At 38.2% G+C, this 16,775-nt stretch overlaps 1 protein-coding gene across 1 annotated transcript in view; it reads right to left on the bottom strand.

The window, feature by feature from the left end:
• The window catches only part of ADGRL4 (adhesion G protein-coupled receptor L4), an 87,757-nt gene extending 77,809 nt beyond the window's left edge, over nucleotides 1-9,948 (bottom strand). Inside the window, exon 1 of the mRNA XM_035537715.1 lies at nucleotides 9,896-9,948. The gene's annotated coding sequence lies outside the window, so the exon portion shown is untranslated. The remainder of the gene's footprint in view (nucleotides 1-9,895) is intronic.
• Nucleotides 9,949-16,775: the final 6,827 nt, after the last annotated feature.

Here is a 16,775-nt window from a genome sequence, read left to right as displayed (position 1 = left end):
ATTCCACACAGGCCAATATCCTATAAATACACCAAGTCTTTTTACTCCTCAGGCAACAGACTGCCAAACAAGGTTAAATTATAAACTTTATTATAAATTTCAGTCCTTCTTGAATTAACTTCTGTGTCTCTTGAGGAGTGAATAGATCCTAAGCAAGGATATTGGGATTTGGTCCTATACTTCCCAGGAACCTCCATCTGCCCTGGGGCTGTACCTTGCAGAGATGCAGGCCCACAAAGAGCAGAGGAGGAGGTGTGGCCATCTTGATATGGCCACAGGGACTCAGAAGGCTGTGGTCAGATGAGGTATGCACAATTCTGGGATAGAAGATGCTCTTTTTCATCCCCTGAGCCCCTCACAGTTACAAATGTCTCGGTTAACATCTCCTGGTAGCCCTACCTGTCTGCTGCTTTTGTGCTCTGTGTGTTCTTTCTGTGTGGCCAGAGCCCTCTTCCCCTTGCCCCCATTCCTGCCTCCCCCACCTCCCCCCAGCTTCTTCCTTCCTCTCAGTCACTCCTCAGGAATTTGTGCACTTCCTATATGAGAACCCTTACAGAAGGAAAAATGCATGAGGACTGTATCTGGGGAACAAAATAATACTCAGAGGAGGAAAATATTGGATGACCATTTAGGACTTAGAGTACATCCTATGAACTACCAAGAGCGCTATAAGTCAAAACAAAACATGCTAAAAACAATTACCATCACTGACTTTTTCTGTAGGCAGAAAGTTCTCTGTGATGCATGGGCCAAGATACCACTTATTTTGTAATATTTTTTGTCTATGATATCATCCCTTTCATTCCAGGTTTCGGGAACATTGTAGCTCACTGGGAAGCTGCAAGGTTAGAAGGAAAGTTGGCACCACCCCTTAGAACACAAGTCACTGCACTCAAAGATGATGTCGAAGATGGTCTGGTAGAGAGAAGAGCAGAAGGAATGGAAGGGACAGGTCCTCGAGTATCCCTGTAATTACTTGTGTGATTGCTTTTCTAGCATCCAGGTCACCTGGCAAGCCATGATGTTCATGTGGACTGGCTCCAGAAAGGGTCTCTTGACCCCAGTACTATGTAGCAGTACTAGGTAGCAGTTGCAGAAAAGTTCACACTTTGTTGCTGCCCGGGGACAGTGATGTAAAACCATTTTCTCATACAATTCTTCCGGCTACAGGCTCATGTTCCTGCAGTGTTACTGCACTGATGGTGGAGCTCTGGCAAGTCCTGTTGAAGCAGTTGAAAATTAAAGCCTGCAATATGCTGGTTTGACCCTCTGCTAGAGACCACCACTACAACAATTTGTTTCAGTTGCTTCAATGAAAAGCTTAGCATCTTAATTTAAACCTAATTATTCATTGCTAAACCTTTCTGTTTGTTCTCTAATCCTAGCTGCTGGACTGTGGCATGTCTTGAAGAAACTCAAATTATGCCCATCACAGATTTGCATATTATTTTGTATGTCACTGACGCTCTTTTGACTTCGAAAGTAAACTGTTTGCTTAACTTGTATCCTTCAGGCCACTTTTCACGTGTTTGCCTTTTCTCTGGGCATTTTTATTTGTACTGTGTCTTTTCAAAGCTGCCTTTTAGATTAACTGGGTGTAATTCAGTCCGCAATAAGAGAGAGCAATTATAAATAAATAAATCCAGTGATTTTTCTTCTCAGTTACACCCCTGCATAGAGGTCTAGAGGTCTCTACTTCTATGTGAAATTAGGCCTGCTGAAGTAGGACCGAAAGGATCCTTCTGATGTGGACTCACCCTTCCCCAAGAGAGGATTGCAGCCTTTTTTCCTTCCTTGCTGCTGCTGGACAGTTCGTCTATCCTAACCCCTGGATCTCTCTCGGAGAGGTTAGAGCTAATTCATGCCCCATCAATACGTACAAGTAGTTCAAATGATTTCTTCCAATGTTCATTGTCTTGTACTTGTCTGCACTGAGCTTAATCTGGTATCTTGTTACTCAGTCACTCAGGTTTTATTAGTTCCTCCTGAAATTCCTTACTTTGTGCCTTGGTTTATATTAACTTAAATAATCGTGTATTGTCAGCAAATTTCAGCACCTTGTTATTCATCTCATTTCCCATATCATTAAATATGAGTGGTGAGCAAATAGTGGAGGAAATTATTCATGAATATTCATTTGAAGTTAAAAGCAAATTCGATTTTGACAGCATTCGTGACTACTCCTTGTTCACTTTCTGCAAATGGTTGAGTGCTAAAGATTTACTAGTGCAAATGCATGCAAGAAATTCACATTTTACATCCGTATACAAATAATCCCTCCAAACAGAATTCAATGTATATGTTTATGGGCAAATCTCACATTTCAGGGACAGAAGGGATTTCACTAGATAGGGAGTAGAGTCTCAGAAACTAAGAGTATGTTTTGGAAGACCCCTCCCCTTCTCGTGCAGAGGCAGTCTGACACAAGACACATAAGCAGAGAACTGCATTTCTGACACTTCCCATTCACCATTTGTATCATCCACCCAGTGCCAAGTCAAGACCTATGGTTCTGACCAGCCCTTTGTTGCTGTCTGTACTGGCTCCTGACCAGTCCCATATTTCCAACTGTTTTCACTTATAGCTTGACTATTCCATGCATCCTGGCATTCTGGTTCAGTCCCATCTGGTAAAAGATTATGGGGTCTCAGCAGGTTTGGTTGTATGGATGCTACCTGGTACAGGCTGCCAGTTGCTGCATCTCTGCTGTCTCCTGCAGTTGCACAGCCAGACAAAGCCCCAGGGAGGTAACTGGGCTTTGTGGGGCCCTGCTGATCTTACCCAAATAGTAGAGATCACGCTGCTTGCATGAAGCACAGCAGCCTTTTAAATGTGACCCTGTGTACTTCTAAAACATCATCAGATGTGTCATAAATCAAGGTCATAAATGAACGAGATATTTTACAATAGCAGTTAAGAATGGGTGCCGCCTGTTACTGGTTCTGTTATGCATTGTACAGCAGCAGTAACCTAGATCAAGGTTATCTTTGAAACCCATATAGATACCAGAAAGGGAAAACAGAAGCAAAGTCCGTGAATAAGGAAGGGAATACGCAACACTGACACGGTGCACGGGAAACATTGCTATAGCAGAGGGATTATATTGATTTGACTTCTGTAAACCAAGAAGAGGTTAAATGGAGGTAGCTGGTGAGAAGTTTTGATTCTCCTCATCTTTTATTCCTTATTATTTTTAAGTGGAACTGATACTGTGTTAAGTGCACATATAAGGACAAGAAGACTCTTCAGTCTCTTCAGCAAATTCATATCCATGCTCCACATTAAGCTCTGCTTGAAGATGGTGCCAAAGTCCTCATCCACCCACCCACACTCACAGAGGACCATTTGGCCTTTCGGGTGATTAGCCTAAATTGTTTTAAAGTCTGTTCTTCACATTAGTATAATGATGAAAACAGAATGGAATATAGCCTGCAATGCTCAAAAAGCAGCAAGAAGTATGATTTGTTTCAGTCATATATGGTTCAGTATGTAAATGCCCAGGTATACCAGGGCAGTTACTGAATAAATTCCTGCCTGCAAGCTAAAGCTAGCAGAAATTTTGCTTATGCATGGCTATAGGGCTTGTTCTTTAAAAGAACTGGAACACAATGAAGCTATTTATGTACTGCTTGAGCTTGTACACTGGAGTCTTTACTTAGTAATTTGAATGTTTTTGGATGAACTATTTTAAATAAATATTATTTCCAAAAACCACTGCTGTATGCATGTGGCATAGTCAGTGCTGATTATACCATATGACACAGCTTTTTCATAAGGTTTCAGGAAAGCAGACGTGCAGATATTCATATGCAACTTCCTTCACAGAAATGCTTGTATTTAAAGCAAAAGGAAATTAAAATGGGATTCCATTGTTTAGATGAGAAAGTGCAAGGGTTCATGACTAAATTAATGTAATTCTGCATTTGACCTTTAGACAAAGCAGTTAAGAGCTCTCCAATAATGACATCATATTTACTCGGTTCCTATGTCTTAGTATGCATTGTTTAAATTACTTAATGAAAAAAGCAACTATAGGTTTATAGTATATGCATGATATACTATATATGTTACAACCTAAACCCTCATCACAGTTGTTTTAATTCAAATGATGACATGCTGGATTTCAGATCACAAATCCCTTCCTGACAGCATTACAGCCGTGATCCTGGAAACATCTGGGCACACAAATAGATGTGTGCGTTCCAGTGTGTTTTGGGGAACTACAGGGATGTAGAAGATGCACATGTAAATTTGCTTTTCTATATTTCACATTGTTTGCCAATCTCCATCCTTTAAAATACTCCCCTAGGTATCTGAATTTATCTTTTGTTTCAGTATTTTCAAAGCCTCACTATCAAGAGGAGAGTTTCCTTGGAGATTTTAAGAAGATTTTGAGCTCACTCAAACAGCGCAGGGAACCGCGCTGCTTTATGCAAGCAGAGGATCTAGTCTGATAGTGTCATCTTTGTGAATACAGAGCAGAATGAATTTATTCAAACTTATGAAAGCCACATGAATAACTTTGTTTGAACAATTCTGTTGTATCCTCTCTGCGTTTACAGTGTAATTTAGCAGACTGAAATTAATTTTTCTTCCCTGATTATGTTTTCTGCAGACACAGGAAAGGTTGATGAGTACAATATAGTTTTAAATGATGTGCCTTGTTTATGCTTTTTCTTTATGGTCTATTACTGTAGGATTTGAGTGGAACCATATGATTATAGTCTTAGGTTGTCATGCAAATTGACTCATTTTGTTCCATTTCCCATTCCCCTTACTGTCCTTGTCAATGCGGTGGATAAATCTTGCTCTGTGTTCTGTTCCTCATAGACTTGTAAGACTGTCATCAGAGTGGATTAATCTTCTGCCTGTGTTATCACAAAATTCTCTGTCCTAACAATGACTTATCACTGAACTTAAAGCCTGATATACTTTACACTCAATCTGTAGACTTAGTCTTGCAACAAAAATTGTAATGAGAGCTAAAAATGCTACAAAACTAATCCATTCTTATCACAGTCTTTGAATTGTAATTTCATGGATTTCCTTGAATACAGCATTTTACTGAACAATACCAAGAGAGAACATGGTAGAATAATGCACTTGAAATTTCAGTTTTAAATGTCACTTAAAGTAAACTTCCAAATTGTTTAATTAAGTGACCACAACTGTAGTAGAGATTATTTCCAGCAGAATTGCTGCACAAGCAGTTCCTTCGATAAAAGCCAGGATGTGGACAAACTATTACTCAACAGCATATAAAAACTCCATTAAAAATAATGATAATGTTGGGACTTAAACCTAGAATAATAGAGATTTTAGAGTTACTGCTTCCACATACAGTCCCTTAACTCTCCCCTTCATGCTTAGCCATTGTACATTTTTTAAACTGATGTGTGGTTGTTATGCATGCTTGTAACTTACTCTTTTCTCAGGGTTCTCACATGGGTCTATGTTACGAGAAAAAGATGTTTTAAGAACTTCTTTAAAATATATTATTTGTGTGTGTGCTCAAGATGCTAGATGAAATATGAAACACTAAATATTTCTTGCTCTCTGATGTAATATATAAAAGGCCAAAAGAAACTGATTTAAGCTACTCTGGATTAGAATAAAGTCTTTTAAACTTTAAGTTATCTTGATATTTTATAACCATATTAGGCTTGTCTACATGGGGGTTTTAAAGTGAGGAAAAGAAGTTAATGTTAGACTACGTTAAATGGAAGTGCTTCCACACTGCTTCCTTATGCTGATGTACAGAAATTCCCATGTTAACCATTTCAGTTGCAGATTCCGTTTGACCTCATAATTGGCAACTTTGGCCTGGAAACCAGTGCAAACTTTTGCATGCTGGCTCTGTGATTTTTCTCACAGTGCTTTATGAGATGCCTCCTACAACTGGCAGGAGGCCTGAGACTTGCCGTATTAAACTGCCACAATTCTTCTCCTATAACTCAGCTGTGTTTTGCCAGCTTCATTTCTAAACTGCCATGAGAGCAGCCTGGAAGACACACTGCTCACTTACAGCAGTCTTTAATATAAACAGGATAATGTCTTGTATTGGCACTCACACAGTCAGATGGATTTGGCTTTGTAGCTTTGGAGGAGTAGCATTATGGTTTCAGGAGAAGGAAATCTGGAGGATGAAGTAAAAAGATTTTTTTTTCTTTTTTCCTTGGAGGCATTTCTCTACAAATGTTTTCACAAAGTGCATCATTGCTTCTTAACTTGGCGAGCAGTGAGAGTGCCTGGTAGGAGACAATCCTGGGAGAAAAGTCAGTGCTGAAGATTTTAATGCTGGAGAAGGTGACAATCCTGCTAAGCTATTTGGTACTCATTTGAAGTGACAGAACATCCATGTGAAAACCCTTTTTCTCCCCAGAACCTAAAGCAGTGGGATATCCTTTTTGCCTACAATACTGAAAAATGAAACTCTTGAAAGGCAAAGGCAGCAAGCAGGAAATGTACTGGGTAGTTTGAATATTCCCTATAGGCATTAAGAAAATTCAGCCTGCCACCAGGTGAGAAATGACTCCCTCAGGAATGGAAGAAAACCTGGTTAGAAGGACAAGTCTAAGGATAAACCCTGTCTTGAAATGAGCATTCTAGGACAAATCATTGGCTTTGCCATAAGCTCTCCTTCACAACATCCACAACTACAGGTCTCTCTTTGTTGAAATTGTTCCTAAATTAAACATTAACCTATCAACGTCCACATTTACACACTCTGATTTCTCTTTCTTTATCTAAGGTTAAAAAGATTTTGTTCAAATCAGAGCAGAGGTGCTGGAGGATTGTGATGCTGGAGGACAGCCTGCCCCATGGAACGTGGTGCTGCAGGGAAATGGGAGCCTTGCTGTAAGTGTGTGATGTGCCCCATCTCAGACATGTTGGGAAGAGCAGGAGAGGTCTTCTGAGTGAGAATAGGGACACTCCTATAGCACCAATCAGGATGGCAGGCTGGCAGTGGATACCATGCAGTGTTTCTATCCCAGTGCTCTCCCTGCCCCACTGTGCTGATGTGCAGCTCAATATCAAGACACAGATCCCAGATCCTGTTCCTTGCTTTTACATTCTCTGTGGCACAGGCTCAGGAAAGCCTGTGCACAACGAGCTTCTGCCTGCCTCCTAGGTCACATAATTTTGATTGCTGTTAGAAGTCTCCTCCTGCCCAGACATCAGCATGTACACAGAAAGGGTGTATTTTTATTCTTTATGGTCCCTTGGGAGCCTGACACGTTTTATTGGGTGCCTGTCAGGTCAGAGCAATTTGTGAAAAACTTTCCAACACACTGCATGCATGTGTTGGTGGAACAGCTTACCAAAGTACTCCGTTTCCCATGAAGATGGGGAGGTGTTGGGAGCATTGACTGAGGATCTGTCCTGCCCTACCTTCAGTCACTATCACAGAGCATTTTTCTTTTGACATGGCACCGTGAGTAGGAGAGGGAATTACCGTCTCAGTTTTATTTACTTCAATGCCATCTTGTAGACGTTTGCATTTGTGACAGTCCTCCAGATGGGACTGAGCATCCAGCTCTTTGAGTCCCAGAGCTCTGCAGATGTCCAGATGGAAGACTAGGGAGAGCAGCAATCAGTGTGTAATTGGGTAAGTGATAGACCTGCTGCAAAGCAGCATTACCTCAGCCTTAAGGAGGATTAATTACAAAAGACCTATGATGCCAATTAATTCTCTTTAAAAAGTTGTATGTGGATTCAAGACACTTTAAGTCAAAGAAGCTGGAGTTAATTCAACATAATGTGCCTACATAAATAAGCAAGTGTTGCAAGATATTAAGCACTTCATATATTACACAAATGAAAATATCTGAGCTATTTCTTTGTAAGCATGTATTCTTTAAACTGTAAGAAACTGATCCCTTTCCACCAGAGATGGTCCTTCTAAAGCAAACTGTAACCTCCAGTTTTGTCTCACAAACAGCACCCAGTGCGGAATACTGAATGTGAAGTTTGATCCCAAAGTGCTGATAAAATACAGCTGATTTCTCAGCTTAGGCTGACAAGATTTGTTCATGCTTAAAAAAATAACATCTCAAGTGACAAGCCCTCAAGATTTCAAAGGAAGCCTAAGAGAGTTTTGTTCAATCAGAAGGTAACAGAGATGCTCTTCCTGACACATTGTTGCTGTCTCAATGGAATAAGATAGACACCAAGAAGGGGGAAATACTACTGATCAGGTTAACATGAAAACTGTCTATGTGAGTGCTAATTGGAATGCAAATCTCTGTACCATAAAAAACCTGAGCTATGAATAGAGCATAGGAGTTTAATTGATTAAATCTGTCAAATGCTAAAAAAGCAAGAGATAGATGCTCTGATATACATGACTCTCAACAGTTTTATTAATAGGTATAGGGTGCTTTGGCTTCCTGAGAGATGCAAGTATAACACACTGTCTATTTTTACACTTAAGTGGATTTCCTATGAAAGACACACAAGTAAGACAGAGGTCCACAAGCTGAGCTGGTACGTGCCTGGCAATGGCACACTGGCTTTGAAACCATCAGCCCAGCTGCTGGGGCAACAAAAGCATGCAACTACAAGAGGTGGGACTGGCAGCAGCTTAGTGTCATTGAAGTACAGAGGCTTGACATTGTTCCACACAAAAAAAAATTACAATAAAACATATCTTTCAATTAAACTATAAGCTTGTGCAATACAAGGAAATCAAAGAGAAAGACAGAAAAAATGCATTAAGCTAATTGTTGTTTTAATTTCATTGCCAAATAAGTTTGAGCATTAATATAATGATATTTTTCCCAGCTTTGGGAAACTAACAAACTTACGAATCATGTCCTGAGTTATGCACTCACCTTTGGATGATATGACAGAGTGTATGTGTGTATGTGTGCAGGGAGAACATTGGCCCATCTGTACAATGCTTATCAGTATGCAACATGACAGATTCCCCCACAGCTGTTTTCTCATTATAATCCAAGTGGATTATTTTCAAAAATCATATCCAGTAAGTCACTCTACAGATGTTCACTTTCACCCTATGAATCCTTTCCCTGCTTTCCTCCAAATAGATTATATTTTTCTCAAATCCTGGACCAACATTTATCAGAGCATGAATTGGAACTTTTCAAAATTACTATAATTAATGGAAAGCCTGTAAAATCCGTAACTATCCAAGGGCAAGTATAAAATCCTGTAATGAAGTGACATTAAAAATTATGGTATAAATTAAAGCTGAACTAGAATGTGAATCTTCCCTCTACCTCCACTAAAAAGATAAAGAAGTAAAAAAAGGAAAAGAAAAGGAAAAAAAAAAGTTCACGATCCCATAATCCAATATAACAAAACTCAGGTATGTAGCATGATACATGGTATCATGCAGATTCATTAATATGACTGCAATATGACTTGTGTTTTATTACTGGAATAATATTAAATAGATTATCCTTGAATTTTTTGTTGCATACCTGGTCTCACATTATAGCTAAGAGATTTATTTTTTAAAGAAGAGAATATGAAAAGAGGAAATAAAAAAAAGTAAATCAATAGGCTTATGTTTGTACTTTGTGTATAACCACATGAAGCTTTTCTGGTTTTCCAGTAATTCCAAAAAGCCTGAAACAGTTCCAAAAACCTGAGACAAAATGAGAAAGCACGAACTGACTGAAAACAGAATGTATCATTTTCAAAATAAAAATAATAAGGAAAAAAAATTTTCAAATAGAAAAATCCTTTCAATTTCAAATACTGAAATGTCCAGATATTGCATCAGAGCAAAGCATTTTGACTTCTGTTTCAGATTTTACTTTAATTTTCATCCATCCATTCTTGTCACAAGCAATTCAGAGAAATTGAAAGGGAACCAATGAAAAATTCTTGCCACCAAATCTGTGTTTTCCAACAAAAATTGACCTACCCGTAGCTTTTTTTTTTCTTCTGATTCTTGGTGAGGAGATTAATTTCTTCATTCATTTTTCAAGTGTATTTTTTTTTTTCTGGAAAAAAAAAAAAGATTTGTGAAGAAGTGCCAGGCTAAGTCTATTTGAAACTCGTGGAGAGCTAACTTGCTGCTATTAATCCTCCTGGCTAACAACAGTGTAAATCTGCCCTGTACTGAGTCTTTCTTCTGAGAGTATGAACACTTAAGTTTGGAGAGAATAAGTAAAAAGTGACTTGTTACCATGCTGGTGCATTGAGGTTCTGTGGGTGTGGGGAAGGTGCTGGTGATGCCTGGGGGACTGAAACTCAAAGCCTTCATGGGAAACCTTCATGGGAAAGGGCTGGTCCTAGCCAGAGTTTCATGGCCAAAGCTACCACAGCAAGATTAAATTACCAAATAGCCACACCGCCCATCCCTGACCTCACCTAGAAGAACCCTCTACAGCCAGGGAGGAGGGTGGGTGTGAATCCCGTGGGAAGGCAGTGGCAGCAGAGCTGGCTGCGCCCTTTCTGGCAGGGCAGCATGCTCCTGGAGGGGATGAACAAGACAGAAACGTGACACACGAACTGTGCCTCCCTGCTTAGGGAAAATCATCCTGAAGCTTGCATTGTGTGACTTTGTTCAAAATGTCAGAGCAATCAGTTTCAGGGCTCAGAGCATTTCAGCACAGGAGCAGAGGGTATAAATATTGCCATTTAATTAACATTGTACAATATGTTTCCTATACAAGCTGACATAACTGTCTATATTTCAAGTGATAGGTTTATACAGTGATGGTTGGAAACTAGCAGATTTACTGCAAATACTACCATAAATAAACTTTCCCAAACCAACATTGGCAACACAAACAAATGATTACGTCTGTTGTCTGAAACACAGCAAAAAGCAAAGTTGTGGCAGGTGTGACACCTGATAGCTAAATTGAAATTTATAGAATGCATATGGCAGAATTTCATTTTTCTTTTTCATTTAGTGATCAAGAACTAGATGACAGACAGTGTAAAATGAAAACAGATGAAATGAATTTCCGCACGGATCCTGCCAAGTTTCATTTTCTCTGCAAGTTCTTGGAAAGCCCAGAACCTATTCCCACGTGCAGGGCCAGAATTTGCAGATTCTGCGCTTTACCTCTTCATCCTGCTGTCTGACAGTTTGCCAAGTCCTGTGTGTTGCAGAGTGATTGTGAAGACAAGTCTGTTTATTATGGTACAGAGATCTTTCTGTCAGACTTGATAGCCTAATTTTTATATGGAGTATAAATAAAATATAATAATGTATAAATATATATATACACACACACACATACACTAGTTATAAAACTTTTCAAAGTCACAGTCATTATAATGTTTTCTCTGATGAAAGTAGAAAGACTGGATAATAAATGAAGTGTAATGGAAATTTGATACAAGTTTTTAGATGTGTGCTGAGGTAAAAGGTGAACCTAGTTAACTAAGCAACAGATCCTTTTACTCATCTGATATAAAACAAGATTCTCTGTGGAATAAGTTTCAGACAGGCATGGAGAATTTATTTTTAATCAGTTTCAAAATACAGTCTATAATAAGCATGCCCTCAGGCAGTTATACTGTGCATGCCATCATAAAAAGAAGAAAAATAAGCTTACAATGAGGCTTAAGAAAAGTGGTCAACTAGATGCCTTTTTTTTTTTTTTTAATCTGTGGTTGTCTTTGTCCCCAGTGGGATTCCTATGTCATCTTTTCATCAAGAGTGTACAGCAAAGCCACTTGATGATACTGTATGTTGGGATCCACAAGAATCAGTATAGGGGATGTGAAGGCAATTTTTAAATGCTAATGTGTGAAACATTAAGTATCTGTGCAGTATTAACTATGTATAATATTACCAGCTCCACAGCTCAAATGGATCAAATGCAGCAGAAATTGTGGTATATAATGCAATAAAGTGAAATAACCTTTAAGACTGAAGATTGACTGTTTTGGGAAAGTTTTAACAGTGTGGTATATTAAGCACTTCAGATAAAAATAACATGTCTTCACATAACACGGAAATATACTTTTGAAAGAAAACTGGGAAGTGATCTTAGGGGCTAAATGAAAGGGATTGAGCTTATAGGGGAAAATTTCAAATTTTATGTCCTTGGTACAGAGTAGAAGAAAATTATCAAATTGTTTTCTTTTCAGAGCATAATTTCATTTAATTCCAGCTTTGTGATTACGACATACTAGTTAAAACATGCGTAACATCTTCTTGAAGACAACACAATTCAAATAGCATTAAAATTATTTTGTTTAAAGCCTCATATTCATCTTAAACAACTGATGAGTTCTATTGCTAGAAAAAAAATGTCTTTGATAGAGTTTTCATGCACCGAAATTATCCCACTGAAGTCAAGGTGGCCATTTTGGGGAAAAATCAAGTGAAATACATAGCATGTTATAATCTCCCCAGAAAGAAGAAAGATGGGGAGCATTTCTGTCTTGGTAGGGTTAGCTGGAAACCTGAAGAACAGAGAGATAAGGGGACTGGCTACGACTACATAGGAAGCCTTTGGCAAGGCAGGATCTAAATATACGTCTTGGGAGTACTAGAAGGCATGATACTGTGTCATTTTGAATCTAAGTACTCTAATTCAGTGAAATCTTCCAAAACAATTATAGCCTACAGCATATTCACAGTATCCCTTGGAAAACAACAACAAAACAAAAACAAAACAAACAAACAAAAAACCTCACAACACACAACAAAAACCCTATGTATTTTGCATGCAATTCCTAGCACGATTATCCTCCTAGTACTTCTATAAATCAATAATGAATAAGGAGGTAGGTAAAAGGAATCATGTAGGAAGCATTAAAAAAAGGAAAATATCCACCAAAAAACCCACAATCAGACAATGAAAGCAGGATGAGTAAAAGGATCTGTTGCTTAGTTAACTAGGTTCACCTTTTACCTCAGCACACATCTAAAAACTCGTATCAAATTTCCATTACACTTCATTTATTATCCAGTCTTTCTACTTTCATCAGAGAAAACATTATAATGTTTTTAACATCCCTACTGGATTGTCCCTGTACTGGCCTACTAGATCAATGATGCAAAAGATTCAAAATATAAGCCTAATTGGAAATTATCTCAGTTCCTGTACCTACATATATACTATGCCTCAAAAGAGATATACTTTGTAGGTTTGTTTTAGGAATAATATATTTCATGGTTCCTTTTTCAGTTATTTCCTTGAAAACTGTGGAAGGCCCCTGTTAAATCTTTTGCTCTAATGTGAAGTCACAAACACTTTTAATTTTAACATTTTAATATTGTGGGTTTTGTATTTGAAGAATTTCAACTAAAACAATAAAATTCTTCTTCAGAACAGAAGTGTATTAAGTACAGAAGAGATTTGCAGAAGAAATTTAAAGAAAGAGAGAGTGTGATTAAAAATATCCCTAACATCTGAAATACATGCTAGCAGTGAAGAACTGAGGGAAGAAAATGAGATTTTTTAAAACATAATGAGCTCCTGTGTGTTGTAGTAGTAAAGAAGTAAAATAAATAAATAAACAAAAATAAGAGAATCTTCAAAAATAACTAGGGGAAAAGAAAAACAAAAGACTAAGTAAGATTTCTGAATAACAGAGAAGGGGAAAAAATCAACAAGGAATTAGACATGGCAAAATTCTTGTGTAAATTCATCCCCTCATTTTTCTAACAGGAAAGAATCATTGGCAGAGATGTACTGGGAGCAAAATCCAAAAAGACAAAGTGAAAATGTAAAACTTGTCTTCAGTAAAGAGAATGTACATATATACTTAAGAAAAGTTAGCGAAAGAAGACTTCAGAATCTGAAGGGATGTGATCCTTGTGAAAAGGATCTAGCATAGATATTAGCAGGATCATCTAGCAGATTTTACAGACAAAGATCCACTGCCCAAATGTTGAAAAAAATGTAGTGCTCCAGTTCAAACAATGAGGAAAGGATGAGTGACCTAGAGACAAAAACTTTTAACCTGGTATTTGTTCCAGGTGAAGAACTGGAAAGGATCACAGAGGAATTAATTTATGAGAACTGATGGAGTGTAAAGCATCTCACTGGAGCTGGCTTGAGTTTGCTGAGTTCAGGCTAACATTACTGATTGACTTTTTCCACATACTAAATTGGGAAAAAAAGGATGAAGTAAAATTAATCTGGACTTCAGCAAGATGTTTTGATCTAGTTGCAATCAGGAAAACCACTGAGATAATGGAGATGAATTGCTGGCTCAAGACGATGATATGCTGGATGGTGATTAGTTTTCAGATAGAGTATTATCAGGTTGAGTCATGGCTCAGCTCAGCCAGCACTGTACTACATAATCTCTAATGATTTTAAGGCAGTGATTAATTTGGCCTTGATCAAATCTGCCATTGGAATTAGAAGCAGCAATAAATAATTATTTACTTAGAGCTGATGTTATATACATTAAATGCTTCTGAGGAGAACTCTGGATCTGAACTGAGCAGCCGTTATAAGCTCTTTTGTCAAGGAATGGAAGAAAAGGGTGGTGAGTAACAATTTATAAATCTATTTTTAAGTGTTATTTAGAAAATAATTGCAAAGATAGTGATGGAGGGAAAAGCAGTGGATAAAGCAGGGGAAGATTACACATAAAAAGGCCATTGAAAAGTCAGTTTTCTCCTGGGAAGAATACATGGGGACATATCTTATGTTTATAGCATAGCAATCCGTACCTGTGTGAGCTGAGTACAAAGTGCTACCAAGCAGGAGCAGCTGCAGTTTCTAAACACTTTCTGGAGTGTGACAGACTGCTAGTGATATGGAGTGGGAGAATCAGATCAGCAGCATTCCTGATCAAGAGAGAAGCTTCAAAGCAGTTCTGAATTGCCTCAATTATGTTTAGAATACCACAGACTATGAATTTTGTCCAAGTGGAATTTTTTGTAAATGACATCACAGGAGGAGAAGCATTTCATAAGATGCAAATTTAACATGAAATGCAGATTTCCCTAGATGGAATTGAGCCTTCCTTCTCCACAGCAGCTCTACAAAAGCTCTACTGTGCCAGCCAACAACACCATTCCACATAGTCCTATCCTTTATCCTCCATTGCAATGCCCAGGCTAGGATTTCATGATGACCAAAGTGTATAACTACTTGGAGAATCAAATAATTAATTTATACTTGTATAGCGGGAAGGTTCAACATTGCCTTTTGCAATTCCCTGCTGCTGTCTCTGCTTCTGTGGATTCCAAATGCTTCTCCCTAGGTAAAGAACAGCCTTCTGGCCTGTTGGTCTCATCCTTTCCCATACTGGCCACTGTTCTGGTGTGCCGGGTACCCCCAGAGGAGCAGATAGCAGCTCACAGGAGTCACTGATTATTATATGAATATTCAGAACTGGCCCTGCTGCCTTACAATCGGATCAGTTTGGTGGGGGAAGAACCTTTCAAAACCAGAAATGCTGTCAGGAGCAAAATCATCCTGATGTGCCTCGATATGGTCATACAGATCTCAATCATTCTAGTTCCAGTGCAGATCTGCTGGAACTAGAATACTAATTTTTGTTTTATGTTACCTTGATTTTTTTTCTTTGTATATACAGATTTTTATATTCCTATCCCTCTAACAGGATATGGTTTTACTTTTTTTCCAGTCTCCTCTGCATGGCAGGAAACCACAACAACCTCTGTGTATTTAGTGTAAAAAGAGATTAAAGGGTAAACACTGTGGCTTTGGCCAATATTTTGGCATGACTTAATTCTCAGAGGTTGCTACTCAACTGTAGGTACCATTTCCAGAGTATTTCTCCCTGTTCTATTTAGTGTCTTTTCTCCAGGAAAATGAAAAGGAATAACAACATTTCCTTTTGGAGTATCTGCCATCCTGACAACAAAAGAGAAAGAAACCAAGCTGGCTTTATTTTAGAAAATTAACCATATGTCTGACATCAGTGGGAGATGTACCCCGTTGAGAGAAAAGAATAGCCCCTGATTTTATGGAGATTTTTGCCAGGCTACAGGCTTGGCTTCTGATTTGCTCATGGAAATTTTATCGACACCTACAGATTTGTCTGAACATTTCCTCTATGCTTATGCTCATAAATACCATGACAGCTGAGAAGAGGAAGAAACATTAGGTTATCCATACCTACACAGAAGGGACCTATAGTATAATACAATGTTAAAAATCAAGTAGCATTATAAACATGAAGTTACAAGAGAATAGATTATGTCACGGTTAATAAGTTCCAAAATATGGTAATGTTCCAGATTTCTTGACACAGCTGAAAGACAGAAACATCTCCTTCTCCTACCCTTGAGGACAGATAGTCCAAAGATTTTGACCCCAAAAGCACTTGTGCATGTATTCAACTCCTTCTACTAATAGTGATCACTCCTTTCCATTGGTCTCATCACATATTTAAAGTTGAGTATATGTCCAAAGAATTCACAAGGCCAGAAATATGAGTCAGGGTTTACACAGAGAGAACTGAGGTCCAGAGGGATTAAGTGAGTTGCCAGGAAGTGACTATATATCAGAAGTAAAATTGAATTCAGACTGCTGAGACCCAGTCATCCAACTAAATCACAAGAGCACATTTCCTCTATTTAATAATTAGATTAAAAGTGAGAATGGAGAAAAACTTAACTGCAATTTGTTTGGAAAGATTTTTTTTTGCCTCCAATTTTTGGGCCAACTTTCAAAAGTACTTTCAAATTTTTTTCTGTACCTAGACCTATCAAATTCAGAAGGGTAAATGTGCATGGAAAGTGTCAGTGGAAGACTGTAATTTTCTTTCTTTCTTATTTCTTCTTCCCTTAAAAAAAAATCATAAAACAAACAAAAATTTCTGTTGTTTATATCTGAAGTAGACAATGG

This window comes from Cygnus atratus, chromosome 8 (genome assembly GCF_013377495.2).
Source record: "Cygnus atratus isolate AKBS03 ecotype Queensland, Australia chromosome 8, CAtr_DNAZoo_HiC_assembly, whole genome shotgun sequence".
In the NCBI taxonomy this organism is placed as follows: domain Eukaryota; kingdom Metazoa; phylum Chordata; class Aves; order Anseriformes; family Anatidae; genus Cygnus; species Cygnus atratus.
The sequence above is the reverse complement of the archived record's forward strand: the minus strand, read 5'-3'. Positions and strand labels throughout refer to the sequence as shown.